The sequence below is a fragment of the Tachypleus tridentatus genome, chromosome 7 (assembly GCF_004210375.1).
Source record: "Tachypleus tridentatus isolate NWPU-2018 chromosome 7, ASM421037v1, whole genome shotgun sequence".
Lineage (NCBI taxonomy): Eukaryota > Metazoa > Arthropoda > Merostomata > Xiphosura > Limulidae > Tachypleus > Tachypleus tridentatus.
The window spans coordinates 87,650,577-87,659,476 of record NC_134831.1 but is presented as its reverse complement, the minus strand read 5'-3'; the positions used below and the strand labels follow the sequence as shown (position 1 = coordinate 87,659,476).

The 8,900-nt window shown below is 29.1% G+C and overlaps 1 long non-coding RNA gene across 2 annotated transcripts in view; it reads right to left on the bottom strand.

Moving 5' to 3' along the window:
- Positions 1–4,681: 4,681 nt before the first annotated feature.
- The window catches only part of LOC143256126 (uncharacterized), a 265,056-nt gene continuing 260,837 nt past the window's right edge, over positions 4,682–8,900 (bottom strand). Inside the window, exons 3-4 of one of the 2 annotated variants that reach the window (XR_013031153.1) lie at positions 7,093–7,178; positions 4,682–6,404 (exon numbers count right to left, since the gene is read on the bottom strand). This is a non-coding gene — a long non-coding RNA (uncharacterized LOC143256126). The remainder of the gene's footprint in view (positions 6,405–7,092; positions 7,179–8,900) is intronic. The other variant, XR_013031151.1, reaches the window with a different exon arrangement.

The following is an 8,900-nucleotide window of genomic DNA, read 5'->3' as shown; positions in this document are numbered from 1 at the left end:
AAATTATTTGACCGTTCATGTGTTGCTTTTATTTCTCAGTTTTAAATCACTTTTGTTTAGCCCATTTTATTGTGTTATAGAATAGGGAAAGAGTGTGATTCTAAGGGAAGTTTGATATTATAATTAAATTGTGATATTAACACAAAATAAAAAAAAAACGACATTAAACTCGGTCAGTGTTATAGTTCTCTTCTAATTTTCCATTTGATTTAATAGCTGGCTCATAACTGTTTGGTCTCAAGGTAATATATAGATAGTAGAAAATGAACTTGAATCATCTAATAAACTGTTGTTGTGACACAACTGAATTCCTTGTGTTTGTCTGAATATAACTTAACAACTAATTGTAAAGTTACATACAGATATTAGAATATAAACAAACCTTGTGGTCTAATAAATAGCAGCTATGATCGATCTAAACTGTCTTCTTTATGATTCAACACACTGATATAGTTGTGTTAAGAGAGTCATCTGTATAAACAATATGTAAAGATGTGTTTTCAAAACAAACACCAAGGGCCTTTATGAGATTTTAGAATGGTACTTAATACAGTTTCTCAAGTGTTGTCCCAGTTATTACTGGAAGAAACATCATCATGTGGATACAAAGTAAAATTGCCAACCTGGTATGTGGTGAAGTAAAATGGTAGAGCAGACAATACAGGAGAGAACAGTTAGTATTATATACAATAATTTAGGTATAGTTGACTGGTATGCTGTAACATAATAATACATTGTGTTATAATAATTCAAAATGGCTAAATGATTGTTACTATACACAACTGCTGCAACCTAATGGCAGACACTAGAAAACACAATACTCTGACAAGGAAAAATGGTAATGTGATTGTTACCCCTGCTAATATGGTATACTGTAATATAGTGGGAGATGCTGAAAAACAAACAAACAGTACTACAACCATGAAAAAAGTTGCTAAATGATAGTCACTGTGCTGTAATCCTTGAGGATAGTCTACAAATGGGAAAGAACTTTTAAAAATCTTAAAAATGGGAATTCATGTTTGACATGTTTCTTTCTAATTGGACACTGAAAGAAGTTAGTTGTGCTTTAACTTTTATGAAACATTTAAAATTGTGCCCTTTACTTGTTATATAGGTATGCTGGTTGAATTGTAATTGACTAATTAGATAAAATAATTATTAGTTATGTTGTACTGTACATTTTAGGCTCATAATGAATGACACATCATCAGGTTATTATGGGGTATAATTGTCAACAGTTTTGTAATTTCTTACATTAAATAAACCCCACTATCTGGTAGATGGTGTAGTTAAATACTTTTCCTTTGCAAAGAGGTTTTAGTGGAATAGTCCAGTTCAGTTAATAATAATAAGATAATATAATTTACTTTGTTTGTGTGAATAATACATACTTCAATGAAAAAATATGTTAAGATCCAATTTTTTTCATAATTACAGTCATTAAGGTTGCTTTTTTTTTATATATCATTCATGCTTTTTCATTTATAAATTTGATCACTTATGGGAGAGATGTAATTAAACATTAAGTAAGTTCTTTTTTTTTTCTCTCTAACACTATACTGTTTCTGCTTCTGTTTGTTACATGAAATACCAATTTTGAAGGTCCCAACTTGTAGATGCGTTTACAGCACTAGAACTACTAGTAAACATTTGTTAATGAAGAAGAATTTTTGTAACATTACTCCTGTTACTGATTGTAAACAGAAGGCTCGGTACTCGTGATTTACATATTATTTTATGTCAGTGCAAATAAAGTACTACATCATGTTTTGTTTTTTTTAATTTTGGAATACCTATTGTGAATCATATTAGATACTCGTGAGATTCAGACAAATGAAAAACTACAGAGCATATATAAAATTGTGAATCATAATAGATACTCAAGAGCTGACAAATGAAAAATACAGAGCAATATAAAATTGTGAATCATAATAGATACTCAAGAGATTCAGACAAATAAAAGGTACAATATAAAATTAGAATCAAGTATTATGTACCCAAGAGATTCAGACAAATAAAAAAAGGTACACATATAAAATTGTGAATCATATTAGATACTCAAGAGATTCAGACAAATAAAAAAGGTACAATATAAAAATTGTGAATCATATTAGATACTCAAGAGATTCAGACAAATAAAAAGGTACAATATAAAATTGTGAATCATATTAGATACTCAAGAGATTCAGACAAATAAAAGTGTACAATATAAAATTGTGAATCATATTAGATACTCAAGAGATTCAGACAAATAAAAGGTACAATATAAAATTTAATATATTGATACTCAAGAGATTCAGACAAATAAAAAGGTACAATATAAAATTGTGAATCATATTAGATACTCAAGAGATTCAGACAAATAAAAAAGGTACAATAAATAAAATTGTGAATCATATTAGATACTCAAGAGATTCAGACAAATAAAAAAGGTACAATATAAAATTGAATCATATTAGATACTCAAGAGATTCAGACAAAAAAAAGGTACAATATAAAATTGTGAATCATATTAGATACTCAAGAGATTCAGACAATATAAAACAAGGTAAAATTGTGAATCATATTAGATACTCATAGATTCAGACAAATAAAGAAGGTGTTTGTGTTTTTTTCTTATAAAAGACATCAATTGAGAGAACTGAGTGGTATCAACTGATTTTAGTCAATTGTAAGAGATACAAGAGATTCAGACAAATAAAAAGGTACAATATAAAATTGTGAATCATATTAAATACTCAAGAGATTTGGACAAATAAAAAGGTACAATATAAAATTCTAACAAAAGATGTTTAGATAGTGAGTAAAAAACTTTCATGTTTTGTTTTGGTTGTGAAAAAGTCAGAGTGGTCTTTTAACTAATATAAAAGAATTTGTTAATGACAGTGCAAGTTCCCTAGTGATAAGGGTTAAAATTTTCTGTGACCATCAGTTGTCTTAAGGGTTCAAAATATTTGTAAGCTAATAACCATCATGAAGGGTGGAAAGTTCTGTGAGGTATCAGCCCCTGTGTTTCTTAAATGTTTTCACAAAAACTCGTAGTTGTTTACAATCCATTTCGTCAGGTTGAACTTCAGTGGTCACATCATGATTCAAACTGCTTACTCTTGAATGTTCAACATTTAGTTGTTTCTTGTCCCAGCCTTTTGTATTACTTTGTTTTGACCATATGCATTTTTTTTTTCAGAATAATATGTTACTCTGGACATGAATAATTAGTGTAAATATGTGTATATTGCTTTGATGTTTTGAACTATGAAGTGCTTCTTTATGTTTAGTTTTACACTTCTGGAAAGAGCTAAAACCATTTAACTGAATTGGGATTTTAACACTTCGCTAAAAGGTTATAAAATTTGATAATATGGTCATGCTTTTGCTTTTGTGTAAATAATAAAAATTTATCTAGGAACTAACTTTAAAACATAATATTTACAAGTAGATTTCAAATAAAACAAGTCAGAACTATTTTGTGTGTGTGTGTGTGTGTGTTTGGAAAATATTTTATTAATCATTATAAACTTATAACTGCTGCAAAGAAACTGTATAACATACTTATTTTTCTGGTTGTGTTAGATGTTGATATTTTTCAGTTTGAAGAAATCAAGTATTGTGGAATGTTTTTTTGTTTAGTAACTAAGAAAGATATTTATCTGCATAGTACGTTGTACATTTTTTTGTTTGTGGGTACATTTTTTTCCACAAAATAGTTTTGTAACTATCTGTCCATACCTTTGTTGCTGAGTTTTTGGGAGATAGTTTTCAAGTGCCTTTTGTGTGCAAACCAAACAATTCCATAAAATCAGTTTATAAATGTTTGGTAAATTGATCCAATTTAATAATACCATTTTTTTGCTTGAGTTGTATATAGAGCTATATTTATATGTTTATGTACACAGTATATTTATTATCTGTTTTGGTTTCTGAAAATATTGGATGGATGAATGGATAGAATACATTAAAAGTTAATTGTATACTTATTGTTGTTTTGTTAGCTGGTGTTTATTTTTAATGTTTTAAAGAGTAATTTGTATGTATTAACCAGTACTATATTATATGAAACTATATTGTTTTATCCAATAACAAACAAGCATACTTCAATGACATATTGGTTGTTGTTTTTTTTACGTTAAGAAATAATAATACAGTTGTTAACAGAATGACTAGTACACAGTTTCCAAAAAAATGTTTTTGTAGATTGTTTTTATTATAGGCTGTGTTTGACTTACAGATATTGCTGTATAGTCACAGTTCTTGTAGTAACATTTACTATGCAACTCTAGATACATACTTCTCCCTCAAGTACTTTTGTCAGACATCATTTCATTTGTAGGTCATAAAAACGTGATGAATATAATCTACAGCCTTTGTTACTGTTTGTTTTAACAACTAAAATAAGAAGACAATTTTATGACACATTATCAAGATGTTCCTCCATTTAATACTTCTGCTTATAATGACGTAAAATTATTTTTATGGAAGTAAACATTACAACTTTATTCAACATACATTATTATTGTGGCATTATATTTCTGATTTTATTTCATAACATTCAGTTTGAGATGTTTTAAGGATAGTTTGTACAGCTGTAGCAATGTATCCATGTCTGATAACTTTTTTAGTGTTCGCCTTTCTTTTGTTCATGAATTCATATGTCCTAATGTGTTATTAAATACAGTTATTGTGAAGGAAAAAGAAAATTTATTGAATTTTTAACATGATACAGGATATTTGAATATTTTGAGTTATTTGCTTGAATCATTTCATAATATTCAATATGAAGAATGAAGATTTAACAATCTGGATTAAACAGAAGTTTATTTATACATTGCTATTTATCTTTAGTTAAGAAATTTTTACATTTTTATGTTAGAGATTCCATCTTTTGATTTCCCATCCTGTGTTATAATCCTTGTACAAATTTTACAATCCTAGTTATTCCCTTCCTTGGTGATCAAGTCTGTATGTATATCTTCCCCCCTTAAATAGCTGATTGGCAAATAGCAGTATTTTACACCAGCTGTTATTATCTTTGAAGAAAGTTCACTGAATAAAGTAAATTAACATTTTTCCATGAATATTTTTAGTATGATACAGCCATGTTCTCAAAGCTCTCTTTGCTTTCAATTGAAGGTTTACTGTTTGTAATAGGGATAACACAAGATGAGTGTGTAAAAATATTTTATATATCAATTTTTTTACTTCCAATAAAAAACTTGCTTACAAGAAAACGTGGACAGTTTCACACTATTAACTCATCACCTCTTTTGTATGCCTTTTTTCAAGGAGCTACCACTAATAAAAATGGCCATTCTGAATTTTTATAGTTTATTAACTAAATGTGTAATAATCACACAATCTCACATTTTCACGCTCTTCACCTTCATCCCCAACATACTGTGTGGGCATACAATTAATAGGGAGGACACTAAACGGATCCTAGGCCATAAAGTATAGTACGACGCATACCCACACAGCTGTTGGGTTCAACCCCACTGAAAACGTTAATTAAAAGAAATTATTAATATATGATTTGCTACTAAAGAACACAGTGGTGTTAACTAAATTTATAGGCCAATTCCTGTTTCACAAACCTTTTTTAATTGTCTAAAGTTTCAGGTTATTTGATAAAAATCATTTTAGTTGTTTTATTATTTACTTCTTGTTATTAAAGTCAAGTTGTACATAAATTATTTATCTATTGAAAACACTATATGGGTTACATCATACACCTAAACTGCCCTGACATCCAGTGAAATGTGAATTACAGTCAGTAAATAAGATTAGTAATTATTAGAACATGAGCTGTCAAATTATTGCATGCACATTTGTTATTTCATTTATTTCTACAAATAACTTTAATAATATGATAAAAGTATAATGTTATTATATTTTAATTACAATTTAATGTTTATTTGTCTTTCTGAATTATTTACTATAATATATGAAATATGCTATTAAGCGCAATCTACATTACATAAACTAATTATGTAAAACCTTACTGGTTGAAGTATAATATTTATAATTGGTTAAAGATGTAATACTGAAGACATTTTACAATGTTCTTCATTGTGACCAACACTTGTTTTAAAAGTACAGTTTTCTTTCATTGTTTCATGTTTAACTATATGGTGTAAGTAAGCAACATTGACCACGATATAATATTTCACATTGTTCTATGTCATTTGAATAAATGGGAAGAGAAACATAGTGTTCTAATTAGTAGTTTTAAAATATAAAACACATTATTATACTTGTGTTGTGAATTGTTTGTATATTTCTTTTATCAGTCAGTAATTAAAATACCACTGGGCTTGTTATTTGAACAATAAACAGAGATGCGAGGAATGTGAGAAAAGTATCACCTCTTGTCTATTGTTGGCTTTGTTCTTTCGAGGACTAGCCTGCAATGTGAGAAAGACACAGATGAACTGTACAAAGAGATGGGTCGATATGCAAATAATTAAACGTATTAAAAGATAGAAATAAATACATTTTCATAATATCTTATTATAAATGGAGCTGAAAGTTCATTCTCAATCCCATATCTAAAGGTTTTCTTGATAATTTGTATAGTAAATCTACTTACACTCATGAAATACTATTCAGTAGTGGTATAGATATGTCTCGTATATGATGATTTTTTAAAGATAAATTTAATGTTTCATAATCTAATTATATCAAAACCCATACTTAAAGTTCTTAATATAATTGTAAAATAATAAAATGATACTAGATGGATAATGAAAATATTCATCCCTGAATATTAATTACTAAAAGAGTGATTTGTTTTCTTGTTGTTTTTATAAACTTTGCTAAAGCTACACGAGGGCTATCTGCCCCATCCGTCCCTAATTTAGCAGTGTAAGACTAGAGGGAAGGCAGCTAGTCATGACTACCCACCGCCAACTCTTGAGCTACTCTTTTACCAATGAATAATTGGATTGACCGTCACATTATAACGCCCCCACGGCTGAAGTTTCCTTGCTATTATGTTTTTAGATCTGTATAAAACAAATGTGGTATGTATAAGTTAACAACAGTAAAGAGGACAACACAAGGAGTACCAAATAACAACAAATGCTGACTTACAATATCTGCTAGAGAGGTCATCTCTTACTATGTACTGATCTATGAGACTGGAACTTCTTTCTAGCATCTGTAGCTTTCTCAATATCCTATAAACAGATCAAAATCTTATGTTATCTAGATTCTAATCTCTTAATGCAAAAGACCTGTCATTAAACGTAACAATACAGAAATACCTAAATTATAAAAACAATAAACAAAATCCCGCACTTGTGGACATAACATGGAGAAAAAGCTACACAAGAGAAATAAAGTAATTTATTTGACAAAAATTTGATGATATGTCCATTAACTTCTTTATAAAGTACTTGTGTTGATAGAAACTTGATTATAAATCCATTAACTTCTTTATAGAGTACTTATGTTGATATAAATTTGATTATAAATCCATTAACTTCTTTATAAAGTACTTATGTTGATAGAAACTTGATTATAAATCCACTAACTTCTTTATAAAGTATCTGTGTTGATATAAACTTGATAAATCTCTTAACTTCTTTATAAAGTACTTGTGTTGATATAAATTTAATTATAAATCCATTAACTTCTTTATAGAGTACTTATGTTGATATAAATTTGATTATAAATCCATTAACTTCTTTATAAAGTACTTATGTTGATAGAAACTTGATTATAAATCCACTAACTTCTTTATAAAGTATCTGTGTTGATATAAACTTGATAAATCTCTTAACTTCTTTATAAAGTATCTGTGTTGATATAAACTTGATTATAAATCCACTAACTTCTTTATAAAGTATCTGTGTTGATATAAACTTGATAAATCTCTTAACTCTCTTAACTTCTTTATAAAGTATCTGTGTTGATATAAACTTGATTATAAATCCACTAACTTCTTTATAAAGTATCTGTGTTGATATAAACTTGATAAATCTCTTAACTTCTTAATAAAGTACCTGTGTTGGTAAAATCTTGATAAATCTCTTAACTTTATCTACTATCCTGAAGTCTACAGGTAAAATGTTCAATGAACAAAACTTTATGTTTGAGGAGAAACATTTATCAGAACAATAATTGAAAGCTAATGTTCTAATTTTCTTTGACTGAAAATGTATTTCTGACAGGTACTTCCCTCCTCTCACAAGATTATGTATTTTAATATAGTGCTGCCCTCTACACACAATGTTGTCTTTACACATGCCACATATTTTCTACTCCCTCTTATTGAAATCAAATGATTCCAACATTTCTCTCTTTTAAATCATCATGCATCACTCATCTACCAATAAAAGCATGACTCCCTCTATATGTCTCTACTGAACTATCACTTCAAAGCTTGGCGGAAGACATAAGCACTGAAGGAAAGTGGGTGGAATGGTGGGAAGAGTTAGCAGAAGGAAGTACCTATTGGAAATATATTTTCAGTCAAGGAAAGTTACAACTCCTGATACAGTACTTCCCTCCCTTCCAAAACCCATCCACGGGGTACTGACATCCATGTGGGGAATAGGATGAGGACTCGACTCCCAGTCAGTGGGTTAGCTGCAATTTGACACCTCACTCCCTTGTGAGTGTATATTGCATACTGAAGAATAGCATATCACCTACACCTGCAAAACACCACCACTCTACTCTGCAATGAATGGTTACAGCCATCTTTGTTTGGAATCCATTCAGGAGAGTGCCTCTATGGTAGACCACCCTTGTGGCTTGGAATTATAAAGTAATAAGGTCTTCTATACTCCACAAGAAGAAATGGGAGTGAGAAAGTGGTAGAAAGTCTAGAGGAATGTTATCACCTGAGGCAGTGCAATGGGTTAAAATAAAACCCTAATTTGAAAAGTGGACCA